This window comes from Schistocerca piceifrons, chromosome 5, assembly GCF_021461385.2.
Source record: "Schistocerca piceifrons isolate TAMUIC-IGC-003096 chromosome 5, iqSchPice1.1, whole genome shotgun sequence".
NCBI classification, from domain to species: domain Eukaryota; kingdom Metazoa; phylum Arthropoda; class Insecta; order Orthoptera; family Acrididae; genus Schistocerca; species Schistocerca piceifrons.
In genome coordinates, this window is record NC_060142.1 from 59,293,382 (window position 1) to 59,308,705 (window position 15,324).

Here is a 15,324-nt window from a genome sequence, read left to right on the forward strand (position 1 = left end):
TTGCTGGCCTAACTTCACAAATGCAAGGAAATGTACTCAGTGAGTTTTTATGCAGTCTTGGAGTCAACATAGCTGTTACAGGACTAAACTGCATTAGGAAATAAACAAAACTATAACGTTAATTTACGTTACTGTATTTTTGCTCTGGGTCGGTCGTCATTCTTTGGTTTATTCTTAGTGCGTGAGCTGTACTCAGCTGTTGGTCCCATTCGACATTTTGTGATACCACATTTGTTTTAAATTCTTCGTTTGTGTGGCCATACTGTCCGTGGTTGCTTTACAATTCTTGCGGATATATTCGTTCTGTCGTTGCAACTACAAAATATGCGAGTTTTTTTCACCGGAAATGTTTCGCTTTATTGAAGTAAAGAATCATCAGTGGTCTGTAATTAAGTTGTTTACATTTTTATTTGTTTTAAGATCGAAAAAGAGTTTGTTATCAATATGTTCTTTTTTACTTATGGTGATTTGCGCTTGATTTCTCGCCTACGTCGGGAAATGCCGTCTGCTTGCACATCGTTGATGTTTTTCTTCTTTAGACATTGATAGTCGTAGTCAAATTTTTAGTTGCTCTGCAGAAATATGCATTTTTTTTGTTTTACACTTTTTCGTACACCACTGTTTCTTGTTTATTTTTATGCTTCGAGGTATGTATCGCGGTGTGTGTTTTGTAGCGTTGCCAACATAATATTGCCACTAGTTTGTCTTTAACCTATTTTCTTTTTTCTAGTTTGTTGTGTGTATGTAATTCTATTTAATTATGTTGTTGTGTATTTGTATAACAATCTTTTGTTAGGGAATTAGATTATAAAGTGAAATAAAAAGATCTTGGTTGCCGAGAACAGTATAAGATGGAAATTCCGTATCTTCGTTCGTCATTATAAAAATAATTTTGGGCCAGGTTAATTACAATACAATGCCTTTACGCTGCCATTATGGGTGGCCACGAAATATGACGCCGACCGCTAGAGGAAAAAATTGGAAATTTGTGGTAGGGTCTTATGGGACCAAAGTGCTGAGATCATCGATCGGTCCCTAGACTTACACACTACGTAAACTAACTTACGCTAAGGACAAACACACACACTCATGCCCGAGGGAGGACTCGAACCTCCGACTGGGGAGCCGCCCGGACCGTGACAGACGCCTCAGACCGCGTGGCTACCCCTCGCGGCCAACCGTTACATGCTCTTTGGTTTGGATAAGGAGCATAGGTATATCTTTCTGGAAACTAGTTGGCCGCTAGGGCCTGCCAGATAACGGCAACTTATTAGGACTACAACTGTGCTTCCGCCGTTTTGCAATAGATGGCAGTAGTGGTGGTGGTGGTGGTATGTGTCAAATACGTAATAAGCATAAACATCAAAATATTAGTCGATTTGTGATTCCATCATAAAGTTATTCTCGAGTGAATAAGTCAACTACGAACCCAATTCAGTGCATTTCATTTGCGAGATATTTTAATTTTCTGCTTTCACATGAACAAATCTGCGGTTGAGGGTCATAAAATGCAGGGTAAGACCTACGGCGAGGCATCTATTAGTGAAAGAAAGCGCATGGAATGATTTCAGCGCTTCAAGAACGGTGATTTTGACGTCGAAGACCAGCGTAGCGTTGGAAGCGGGATGGTCTTAGAAGCCAGAGAGACCGACTGAGATAATCATACGAGACCGTTATCGAAAGCTACTGACGCGTCTGAGCCGACCGTTGAAAGACAAACGGCCACAATACACCGATAGACGTGAAAATGTGATTTTACAACATGACAGTGGTCGACACCATCTTTCAAAAGCCGTCAAAATATACTTGGGAACGTTGAAATGAGAAGTCCTACCCCATCCCTCGTATTCTCCAAACATTTCTTCCTCTGACTACCAACTTTTTCTGTCAATGGCACACGTCCTAGCTGACCAGCACAAGTGCAAAATTGGATCGATTTGGGGATCTCCTCCAAGTTCTTCCACCACGGACTTCGTATCCTGCCCGAGAGATGGACGAAAGTGGTGGCAAGGGATGGCCACAGCTTTTTATGGCAAAATTAAAGCAATAAACAGCCCTAGCTAGCAAAATGAGTTTTTTTTTTTTACCCAGGTTTCGGCTACTTCTAAGAGTGCCTTAATCGGAAATAAGACATTTAAACTGGCCTATAACATAAAAGTTTTAGGAAATATTTTTTTATGAGTGTAAGTACGAATTTTTTTTATAGCTGTATTTACTGACTAGCAGTATAAAAAGATAAGGCATAGTACTTACATGTCACGTATTAAAACTATCGAGCGATAAAGCTTTAGTTACAGAATTTTGAAATAGAAAACATAGAAGGCAAGCCACTATGGGCTGCTCACACCTGACGGACTGCGGTGGCATCAGACTGATGCTACTGCAGCTGGGTGGCTGCCCAGCCCATAGCGGCTTTCCACTGGAGAGAAGAGGCCCGTGCACAGCGCTTCCAGGGTCCTGGACGACGCCAAGTGACCACAGCGCGAGGTGAGCCCCGTCTTGTGCGCTTGGCCGTAACGGACACAACAGCTTCCTCCACACCGCTGGTGTGAAGTCGGAGCACTGCAACGCGGTTGGACATCTCTGGGTCGACGGTTCGATGCCGTCTTCTACGAGGTGAAATGGTGACACGCGTGCCATTCCGTCTGCTTCCGCTGGCCAGAATTTGCCAACGCAGCAGACTGAAATGGGCACGTGAACGCGTACACTGGCGTTCTTAGTAGCAAAATGTAGTGTTTTCAGTCGATTCCCGCTTCGTTTTGTCCTACAGTGACGGCCGATTACGCGTTAGACGCCTCCGTGTGAACGCAATCGGGCAGACTGTATTGTTGAGCACCATAGCGGACAAACGCCATGAGTAATGGTTTGGGGCGCATTTGCCCATAACAGGCGATCTCGCCACCTACGTCTTGAAGGAAATCTGAACAGCTACCACCACATCAAGGTGGTTTCACAGCCCGAGACTCCGCCCCTTTTGCAGGACGTTCCATATGCCATATTTCAGCAGCACAACGCTATACCGTATGTGGCGAGGAATATGCAAGGCTTCTTCGAGGAACAACGTGTACCACGCTTCACTGACCTGCTCATACGCAGAACATGTCGCCCACAGAGCATAGTTCAGAAATAATAAATACTAAAAAAAGTAATTGTTGGTAGTCGGGTTAGAACTGGCGAACCAGGGTACGACAACAAGCGACACTAAGCACTACGTACAGTGGATGCGATAAATGTCGCAATGTTATTGAAGAAGAACATAATGTTTACCAGTTAATGTAATAATGTTCAAACACAATTTACATAATCGAAATCACTGTTTACTTTACTGTATTTGAGAAAAAAAATTATTTACATGAGGCGAAAAATGTTCCATAGAAGTGGTAAACTTCGTGTAAAGAATATATAAATATTTTTTTCTCTAAAACTGCATTAACGTTCAGTGAAAGGAAATCAACTTATGGTAAACTGTCTGGCAAAATTCCCGTAATATATCCCGAATGAAACCATTTTGTAGTGTTTTATGTTGTTTACAGATACCGTTAGAAAATGGCTTTATACTAAAGACGAAGCAAAATCAAGGACTTTTCACAATAACTTCATTAATTGATTCACATCACCCACCAATCAAAAGACCGTAAGTACACAGAAAACATGGCATATCGTAGTTTAAGATACCCACAGAGAATATTCGTACAAAGTATGTCACTGTAAACTACAGCTGCTGAGTATTGATTTCTCTACTACTTACGGTTTTCTGTACGAGAATAACACTGTTAGGTAGTGAAACTATTCTACTGAAGTTTTAGTTTGTGATTGTAAAAGAATGCGTGAAAGCTTTGGTAATCTTCTGACTGGAATTTCACTCCTTGGCAACGTTCATTTTGTGTTTATAAGCCACTGTAGTCTGCTATCACTAGCACATGTCTGCAAGTTGTCTACATTTTTCTGCCATTCTAATGGATTACGTGCCATCTTTGAGGCATGTAAGCTTAATATTTTTAGTATTAACTCGTGGTTATATTACGCTCAATTAAAACATGGCCCAAAACTGTACGGTACACCAAGGTAAATTATTCTATTGGTAGCACGGTAGGGAGGTACGTCACTTTGGAAATGACACCGATCTTTCCAATACCATATTTGACAACAGATAAAACCCTTTGCGGAAAGAAACAAAAAGCAAGTGACATGACAAAAGGAGATCCAGCCAATGTTTTGCCTTATACTCTGAATAGCGTTGTGAGATCGAAGTGTGAGAGTTTGGAAATAGGTTCTTCAGTTATACCGAGCGAGCGCAATTCTTAAGACAATGGACTTGTCTTCGGGGGGACAACGGTTCAAATGCGAGTCGGACTATCCAGATTTTGGTTTTGCGTGACTTCCCTAAATCGCTTAGGGCACGATCGATTTCCTTCCCCATCTTTCACCAATCAAAGCATGTGATCTGTCTCTAATGTTCTCGTCATCGACAGCGAGTTGAACTACAATCTTCCCTCTTTTCCTCTTCAGTAATATGACGTTCCAGTCGGACATACGAAGAAGCGGGTGATTTACAGCTCTCACTGATGCCGGATGAGAAACTGGGACACACGACGTCTGACGGTATGAGACAGTTACGCCACAGGCTGTGTCACACATAAAGTCGCGACGCGTTCGGTGAATTTTTGTTATTCGCTGCTACAACCGTGTGCCAGCTGGTGAGTGTCAAGAGTATCGTTTGTACCGATTTGTGGAAAGGATTTTACAAGAGTGAGAGTGTTATCCTCAGCAAATCAGAGCAATAACAAAACGAAGACACCAAACTTGTCATTCTTTAGGTTTCTAGAGACCCTGACAGGTATGAGTCCTCACATTACATGCTGTTCGAAATTAGGAGGAATAATAAGTGGGCTGAGGCATGAATAGGAATTTGGATTGAGGAGGGAGGTGTGCTAGGGTAGTCCGTCAGTGTGCAAAGCCACTGTGCCAGGGTGGCGTAGTGGTTAGCGCGTCTGTCTAGTTAGCAGGCGAACTGGGTTCGAATTCCGAGTTTATTACAAATTTGCATTCGTCGCTTCAGTCTGCATACATAAATTACAGGACTGTTTAGCTACGATTCTCGCACAACGTACATACATTTATTCAATGTTAATATTTCTTTTTCGAACCATGTAACGGTTATTAAATACCAGGAGGAAGACCTTTCGCAGATATGTGTGGTAAACGCTTACAATAACGTGGAATGTTGTTGGCTACACTTTAAATAAGTTCCTTTGACGGCTTCATTGGCCCATTTCAGTCAATCATTTTCTGGTCATCTTCCTTAATGGGTTTTCCTTCCGAATTGCCCAGTATCTTTTCATTCGTTTCGTTCTTATTTGTCGTTCTCCTTCAGTAACTACCCATTTTATAGTTTGCAGTTTGTTTATTTTTGGTTTGAATCTCATTTTTATGTTTTTCAGTTTCTTTAAATTTTCTGTCTTGTTTTGCAAATTACCCAGGGTTAATTCTAGCTCTGTCATATCCTCCCAGATTTCAGTTACCCACCCTACTTGTTACTTCATCTTCTAAAGATTCTCTGCAATTTTTCTTGATAATCTGATTTCTGGCGTCCTTACAATGAGATAAAAAAAGAGATCCTTCTTTCCCTATAGTATCTGAAATGGGCTGCACTTCACTGTACACCACTTCACTTGGCACTATTCGCCATTGTCGCGATACGATACGATAAGCCGTAATCGCGATAGGCTACAATCCGACCTTTATCAAAGTCGAAAACGTGATGGTACGCATTTCTTCTTCTTACACGAGGTATCACAACAACGTTTCACCAGGCAACGCCGGTCAACTGCTGTTTGTGTATGAGAGATCGGTTGGAAACTTTCCTCATGTCACCACGTTGTAGGTGTCGCCACCGGCGCCAACCTTGTGTGAATGCTCTGAAAAGCTAATCATTTGAATATCACAGCATCTTCTACCTGTCTGTTAAATTTCGCGTCTGTAGCACATCATCTTCGTGGTGTAGCAATTTCAATGGCCAATAGTGTAGAAAGAGTGACCCATAAAGAAACTCTTCAGTTTCGATTTGAAAGCGCATGGATTACTGCTAAGACTTTTGAATTCTTGTTGTAGCTTATTGAAAATGGATGCAGCAGTATTCTGCACACCTTTATGCACAAGAGTTAAGGAAGTTCGATCCAAATGCAGGTTTGATTTCTGCCGCGTATTAACTGATTGAAAGCTCCTTATTCTTGTGAATAAGCTGATATTCTCAACAAGAAATGACAGTAAAGAATATATATGTTGAGACGCCAATGTCAAAATACCCAGACTAGTGAACGGGAGTCGACAACAGTTTCGCGAACTTACACCACTTTTAGAATGGGAAGAGTTACCTCAAAATGTAATACCATACGACATAAGCGAATTAAAATAAGCAAAGTAAATTAACTTTCGTGTCGAATGATCACTCACTTCAGACACCATTCAAATAGTAAAAATGGCAGCATTAAGTCTTTGAACAAGATCCTGAATGTGGGCTTTCCATGTCAGTTTACTATCTATCAGAGCGTCTAGAAATTTGAACTGTTCAGTTTCACTAATCATATGCCCAGTCTGTGAAATTAAAACATAAGGTTTCCTTGAATTGTGAGGTAGAAACTGTAAAAACTGAGTCTTACTGTGATTGAGTGTTATAGTATTTTCTCCAAGTCATGAACTGTACTAATTGAAACCGAGCCAATGTTGCACACAACATCCCCTGGAACCCCCCCCCCCCCCCCCCCCATTTGAGTGTACCCCACTCAGATCCCACACCACAGCAATTCTTAACTCTGTGGATAACGACATTTTGCATTTTGCTGTCTGTTGCTAATGTAAGAGATGAACCAATTATGAGCTAATCCCCGTATTCTCTAATGGTCCAACTTCTGGAGCAATATTTTATGGTTGACACAATCAAACGCCTTAGTTAAATCAAAAAAATGCCTAGCGTTCGAAGCCTATTTGTTTAACCCTTTCAGTACCTCACAGGGAAAAGAGAATATAGCATTTTCAGTTGTTAAACGACTTCTAAAGCAGAACTGTACATTTGATAGCAAATTGTGTGATATAAAATGATCAATTATCCTTACATACAGAGCCTTTTCAATAACTTTAGCAAACACTGATGGTATAGAAATAAGTCTAAAACTGTCCACTTTATCCCTTTCTCCCCTTTTATAAAGTGGCTTTACTACTGAGTACTTCAAATCGTTCAGGAAACTGACCATTCCTAAAGGAAAAAGTAAAGATATGGCTAAGTACAGGGCTAACATGTGCAGCACAGTACTTTAATATTCTGCTAGTCACTCCGTCATATTCATGAGAATCATTAGTCTTCAGTGATTTAATTATTGACTCAATCTCCCTCTTGTCTGTATCATAGAGGAGTATTTCAGACAACAATCCCGGAAAGGCATTGAAACGTCCCCTTTTTTACTATTTATGCATGACTGTGCTTAAACTGACACACAATATTTTTAGCGCAACGCAATCTGACTATCAAAGATCCCTGCAAAAGAATGGCCCTGACTAACATTAAACTATACCTCTCACAAATCACTTACCTCACAAAAATCTTCGCTGCTCAAGCTACTGCAATACAGCGAGCGCCACTACTGCCAGCTAAATAAAAGATTCAAACTATGGAAGGCACTAACTACTGATAGGGATAGTTAGCAAATGAAAGATATTAATAGAGAACAAACAATGTATTTACCTTAATATCATCACAAGTCTTAATATATATATCAGTTCATGACAAATTACAAATCTCCGCCATCTCTCTCCCCACATTCACCACTGCTGGCGGCTCACCTCCAACTGCGCAACGCTACGCGCTGTTCACAGCCAGCTGCCGCTGCCCAACACTACAATGGCGAGTATTACAACAATGCAAAGCAGACACAGACTGCCCACAGCACAGCCAGTGATTTTCATACAGAGGTGGCGTTACCAATGAAAAAACCTAAACAGCCTACTTACATAGCCCCCATGCTCCCCACAAAAATTTTTACAAATAGGATTGGGCAGTGGCCAATACAGAATTGAAAAAAATTTTTCATAATTACAATAACAAAGAAATCAAATGCACACACTTATTGATACAACGTTGGTCAAAAGCTAAAAATTTCTCACAGTCCATAAAGACAGTCCACATTGTTCATCACAGTAAAATAGTGTTTTTCTCAAAGTCTGAGCAGTAGAAGAAAGTGCACACGGAAGTAGTGGATTTCCATGCAGTCTTGAAGAAGTAGTTTTGTCCTTCCAACGGAAAGTCAGTGCTGACTCTCGACATGCTGACAGGTAATGGGCCACAACAGAGCAAACCCACTGCAGAGTCAGTCGAAGTTTTGATGAATATTGGTAGGTAGGTCATCACAGAGCAGACCCACTGTAGTCCTGGTAGAGATTACGGTATTGGTGGGCCACCAGAGGTGCAGACCCCACTGCAGTCCTTGTAGAAATAATGGTATTGATGAATCATCAAAGATGTAGACCTACTGTAGTCCTTGTAGACACGGCCAGCAGCCATCTGTTGCGACTGTGCAGGTGCACAATCACCATCGAAGAGTCTTGCGGAGAATATAGCAAGTCCATAAACCACCCCTTGTCCACTCACAAAAAATTTGTTTGACATGTACTTAGAACCAGCAATGCTGTTATCCAGTCCCTTGCGGAATTATTAACACATGTGCAAACACTAACAGTCCTAACTTCTCACATATTGTCCATATACTATGACCAACAGAAACGTGTGCAGTGAAATGTAACTTACGAGTTAATAATATCATGAACTGGTGACAATTACAATTTTATAACAGAAGAATACAATAACAAAGGTACAAAATACATCATTAAAGAACATAACAATACAGATAACATTTGTAGTACAGGCTTTACAAAAGAATCGAACTAACATAGACATCAGTGTTACAGGAATTATGACATGAGTACGTACATAAAAGATCAGAATAACTTTCGAAACATCAACTTCACACATAAGCATTTAAACAGAATGAATAATGTCTAATATCTTTACAAAGTAAATAACATATTATTAATGCCAATTATATTTGATGATAACAGTATTCCTCATCATAGTGAATGTAGCTTAATATTAAAAGAGGGAAAAATTCTATGAAACTACACAGAGACAGGAAGAAAACAACTACACAAGGGTACACAAACACATAGTGGGATAACACCAATAGGAAAGGACAGGGTTCGTTTTCAGTGTAACATTTGGTACTGCAGTCCAACCCAAAACTTCATTCTATAGATCTTTCATCTTATTTCAACCTTTGCTTCCCCCAAAAAAATCTTATCCAAGCATGCTTTCTGTATTCTGTTCATATTTCTTTCAAAATAATTATTTCTGATTGTACAATACTCATTTGGGGCCCAAATCCTTTTTATATAACTTCGCAATGCATTCTTTACCTATTCTCCATAGTCAGTTTCTCATATAGTCTACCCCCTCTTAAGCTAACTTAAATCTACTGAGCTCAGATGCTAAACTAAGGGACGAGGCAATGCAGCAGCACGTAAAACAATTATTATAAACAGCAATGCAAAAAATGCAAATTGGCAAAGCTAGCAGCATAAATGAGCAAAAGTCAAATTCAATAACACTATGCCTGGCAAACAGCAGCAACTTATACCTAAACATGACATAGCGCAAGCAGAAAAAATATTACACTAAAATGGCCATGTCTAATACCTATGTCACATCTTAACATTAGAGTGATGCATCACAATTTATTCTACAAAAGAAATTACCAAGTACTTGAAAAGAAAATTATGTGTTACTGTTATTAGTTCCTTCTTATTGTTCTTTCCTTTCCAAGTGCTCCTTTTTTTTTAAAGAATGTGGATCATAAAATAATTATTTAATAGATCTGTTGACAGAAAGTGTTCACATTAGCAAATGCATTTCATTTTATAAAAGCAATGCTGCAACACAGCTGAAAAACAGGTATCAAATGAAATAAGCAGTTACGCAAACCAAAGCATAAAAATATCATTCAATAGTCATGTGACATTTCATAAGTTAGTAGAAATTCTCTCAACTCTCGTAGAAAGACGCTTGTCGTAATCAGGTGTGCAGATGTACGAATATTTCCCATCAATTCAAAAGCATTTCAGTAATTAGCACAAAGTGCGAGTAATCATATGTTTTCAAGTAACGAGGGTGTCGCATTAGCGATGAAAGGCACACCCTAATGGCTTGTTCTCCAGGTGTTTGACACGTCCCACGTCCCCTTTTTTTTTCTACCTGTGCAGCTGAAAAGGGCTCGCAATAATGGCTTTTTCTCCAGGCGTCTGACACAGCTGGGTGCCCGCGACGCATTACGTGCAGGTGGTCACTTAACTTTCTTACGGAAATATTTACCACTACAGTGACAGCCTCACATAAAAATATTTCACAGGTCAAGAATTAGCGTTGCAAATCTGTAGAAACAAAATCCTATGAATATAACAGTGTCCAAAAAATGTTCAGTGGCATTGTGATACATTCACACATGATTCACACATGTCATAACTCTTAAAGTACGATTCTTGGTTTCCAACATCCTTTTTCACAAGTCAAGAGTCCCTACCCACTATTCATTACTCCTTACCTTATTACACATATACGTATCCATCGACACTCGTCAATATTTCGTCATTATAAATATGAAGCATAATCAAATAACTCATATAGCCTCAGCCTATTAATCGTAAACATACCTCAGCAGCATAATACACATCGTCGTCGTAAAAATAACATCATAACACCTCGGTCAAATCTCAAAATCGTCGTAGCTTCCTCCAATAATTAAAAAAATTCTCTGCTCATGTCAAAAGTGTCATCTGCCTCAAACGTACTTTAAAAATCATAATCCCTTTACCAAATACATCATTCAAAGCTCTCGTAGTATCACAATGGTTCCAAAAAAATATGAAGAGTTCACACAGTACAGACAAAATACAATTTCGTAAGTGTGAAGTTATCCAACGGTGTAATTACGTAAACATGTGTCACTGATGTAGTAAAAATAAATGTTTGTCTCTCTCAGTTAAATGATCAGATAGCTGTGTAAATTGTGTGTTAGAGAAATATGGTACCGATGTGTAAAGTTGTATAAGCACATACCATATTAGCTAGGGTTCCTTGTGGTTGCCACACACATGGTACACAAAGTAAGCATGTACCCCCCTGAGGATTAATGTAATTATACCCTCAGGTGCTACAGATTATTGCAATGGAATGAAATGTATCACGGAAAAACTTTGTATCATTGTGTTTCAAATATCTTTGAAAATAAATGTTTTTAGTACAAAATTGATCACTCAAATACGTGTCCTGTAGCGCTAAATGTGCGTCTTGTTGCAACATAATCTCTGTGGAAGTGTCGTAGTTATCGTCCTCCGAAAGCTAAGTTCTGCAGAAGTCAATGTACTGACCTCATGATAAACAAAGTGAAATGCTTTGCGTATGGATATCATACTTATTACGCTTATTGCCGTGATGAAGAAAGTACTGTGCTGTAACGTATTGTTGTGCTACAGAAAAGGCTGTCTCCTTGTAGCTATACCATAAAAGTTACTACTAAAACATGTTTTACTTTCCAGAATAATACAGAAAAACTATGCAGATATAAAACAGAAACACCGCAAAATCAACATTGTAAATTGTCACTCATTAGTAGCGTCGTGATAAAATCGTGTAGCTGTCACATAAACTAACTATTGTCTCATCTGGTATCTCACAGAAAGTACTTTAAATCCGGAATGTATTTTCAAGTAAACCAAAATGTTGCATTAAAATCTCATTAGCAGTACTGGTAAATGTTCTAAGTATGTGAGCTTTATAGTCGTTACGTAATCGTGCAACAAACAAGCAAGAATGCACACACACAATAACACTGTGTCGTCTGTCCACAATAACAATGCATTCGTAATTTCTGTTTAAATAAGTTCTCTTGGTTCTTGGCTGGATATTTAACTTCAAACATTGTTGCATGGTAACAGTTTCTAAAGCATACTAGTAACGTGAAGTGAAACGCTTTATGGCAAAGACAAAGTTAAAAAGCAGATTATCTCTCAGTAAGCGGTTTTACATGTGAAGTGTGGTGCAATCCTTTACTCTTCCTAGTATGCAGACTTTCAACTTCAAAGCAATTATCATGTTGTATACATCGGTAAAGAATGCTAAAATTTTTCTCAAGGCTAGCATCTTTGTTATTTTTCCCTGAGCCAGCGGCCGCACGCAGCTGCCTGCTGTGCGAGTCATTGTCTGTCTCTTTGTTGGCGCGCGTCGTTATTGGGATTAGGAGACCTAACTTCTACAAATTCGCCTTGCCGAGAGGGCCCAGCTCTGTTTAAAGCTCGCCAGTTCTGATGGAATTCAGGTCCGTCGTTTTGTCGGTAGTTTCTGTAGTTTCTTTCTTGTCGGTTAAGTCGTGGAGAATTTCTCCCTGAATCGTAACTGCGCGCTGAACTGTTGCGTCTGAAGTTATTCTGTCTCCCTTGATAATAATTATTTTGGTTCCCATATTGTCTGTGTCTCTGATTGTCTCTGTGATAGTCACTACCACGGAAATGCGATCTTTCTCTGTAACAATTATTACTCTGCCAGCGGTTGTCATATGGGTGGTGTCTGTTTTGGTCACGATTTGCGTTGTAAGAATAGCCTTTTCGTGTCCAGTTATTGTTTCTGTCGTCACGGAATTGTGACGGATGTGACCTGTAGTGATTGTTTTCCTGTTTTCGCATCCCGCGACGGTCTGTGTCAATTTCCAGTTCTTGTAACAGTCCCTGAAATGCTTCAATGTCGTCTTTGCAACGTCCTGCTAAAATAATATGTCGTAAATGTTCAGGCAATTTGAGTAAGCAAATACGGATGAGTTCTGAGGGGCTGTATGGGTTTGATAGATATTGATTCTTATGCAACATGTCTTCAAAATATTTGACAAGACTGGAAAATTCAGATTGTTCAAAGTGTTTCATCATCATGATGCTATGTTTTACACGGTCTTGTGTAGCTTGAGACCAATACGCTGAGAGGAAGGCATGATAAAAATCTCCTTCACTGTGACAATCGTGAATGACCGATCGCATTCTTACACCTGGTTCATTCTCTAAGTAGCCACACATAAATTCTAACCTGTGCTTCAATGACCAGTTGGGAGGGAAACAATGAGAGAATTGATGGAGCCACGCTTGTGGATGAATGTCGTTGGCAGAATTCTTAAACGTTTTGAATTTACGTGTAGTAATGAACAGCTTATAGTCAAAATCATCGTGTCTGCGAGTAGCATCTCGGTCATAGTTACGTCGTGTCGGCGGTTCCATCTCAAAATTCGGTGTACCTTGCCAATTTCTTTCATAATTACCGAAATGCCCTGTGTTATTATTTTGTGGCTTTTGCGTATTTCTAAGTTCCTCTTCCCGTGTTGGAGCGCGAGTGTCTTCTGAAATACGTAATTCTTGTATTACCTGTGTCAGCTGATCTTGTACTTCCCGGATTTCTCTCTGGTGTTGCGTATCAATTTGATTCAGATTTTGTTTCAGTTTCCTAATTTGTTCACTCTGTTCTGTGTCATTAAAGACTACCGGTTTTGCGTCATTCAGATTATCATCTACCTTCGTAGATAAATTATTTAGCTGATCCAAAAGTTGAACTACTTTCTCTGATAATGAACACATTTCCTCAGTGTGTTTTTCTGAACCAAGTTTCAGAGTGTCCATTTGTGTTGAAATCGAATCTACTGTGTCCTTTAAGTTATCCTGAGTTTTTGCAAGTTGCGTAACCGAATCGGTAGATGCAACTGAGTCAAATTTAGCTTGCAAGGTCTCATGATTTTCATGAACAATAATTTGCAGTTCTTTTATGGCTGCTTCATGATTCTGTAATGCATTATCATGCCGCGAAAAAATAGGTTGAAAATGCTCACAAATTTGTGTTTTTACGTCATTACAGACTTTTTGACATTTCGATTCAATGTTATGTAACTCAGTAGTTAAGTCTTCACGTGTTTGTTCAAGAGTTTGTTCCAATGAGTCTAACTTTTTAAGATTTTGTTCCACTGTGTCTAACTTTTTGAGATTTTGTTCCACTGTGTCTAACTTTTTGAGATTTTGTTCCACTGTGTCTAACTTTCGAAGATTTTGTTCCATTGTGTCTAACTTTTGAAGCTTTTGCTGTGTTTGTCCCATTTGCTGTATTAATTGTAATAACAATGCACTGGTGTCTGGAACATGTTCCTCAGTGCTTTTCGGCAGTGAATTTGCACCGGCAACATTCACATTTTGACAAGCAGAAAATGTGTCTTGACTTATTTGAGAAAACGGTGAGGAACCAAAACCTGAATCTACAGTATTTGCGAGATTGTTTCCTGTCATTTCGGATTCCTGAGGCGAGCTGTTGCCGACCGATCGTTCGATAATGCATCCCTCTTCACTAATTGTTTCACTGTCCACGCCATTGTTTGCCGCCCGCTCCATTTCCCTATGCACAGTTACCAAATTACTACTTTGAATGTCTGTTAATTCATTACTCTGCGGCGCTAACACACTGCTTTCATCTTCACTGTCATTTCTCAGTTTACTTTGGAGCCTAGTATTACGTTTTACACACGCCATTATTGTCACAATATTTCACACGACAACACAGAAAAGCACAATTTGAAGAGCAAAAATAAGAGAACACATTAACATAAAACTGAAAAAATATCTAGTTAATTGCACGCGCTGCTGAGAAATACTTGGTGTAAAACTGCATGCATGCTACAACTGTTTTACTGTACCACAATGAAAGACTGCAACTACAAAGGAAATTCTCTCTATAATTACGCGCTAGCAATAAACAAAATCTACACTAATTGCACAAACTACAAGGAAAAAATCAGAAGATTCCAGTGAGGTATCCTAGGCTAAGGGTCGACATATGAAACGTCCCCTTTTTTACTATTTATGCATGACTGTGCTTAAACTGACACACAATATTTTTAGCGCAACGCAATCTGACTATCAAAGATCCCTGCAAAAGAATGGCCCTGACTAACATTAAACTATACCTCTCACAAATCACTTACCTCACAAAAATCTTCGCTGCTCAAGCTACTGCAATACAGCGAGCGCCACTACTGCCAGCTAAATAAAAGATTCAAACTATGGAAGGCACTAACTACTGATAGGGATAGTTAGCAAATGAAAGATATTAATAGAGAACAAACAATGTATTTACCTTAATATCATCACAAGTCTTAATATATATATCAGTTCATGACAAATTACAAATCTCCGCCATCTCTCTCC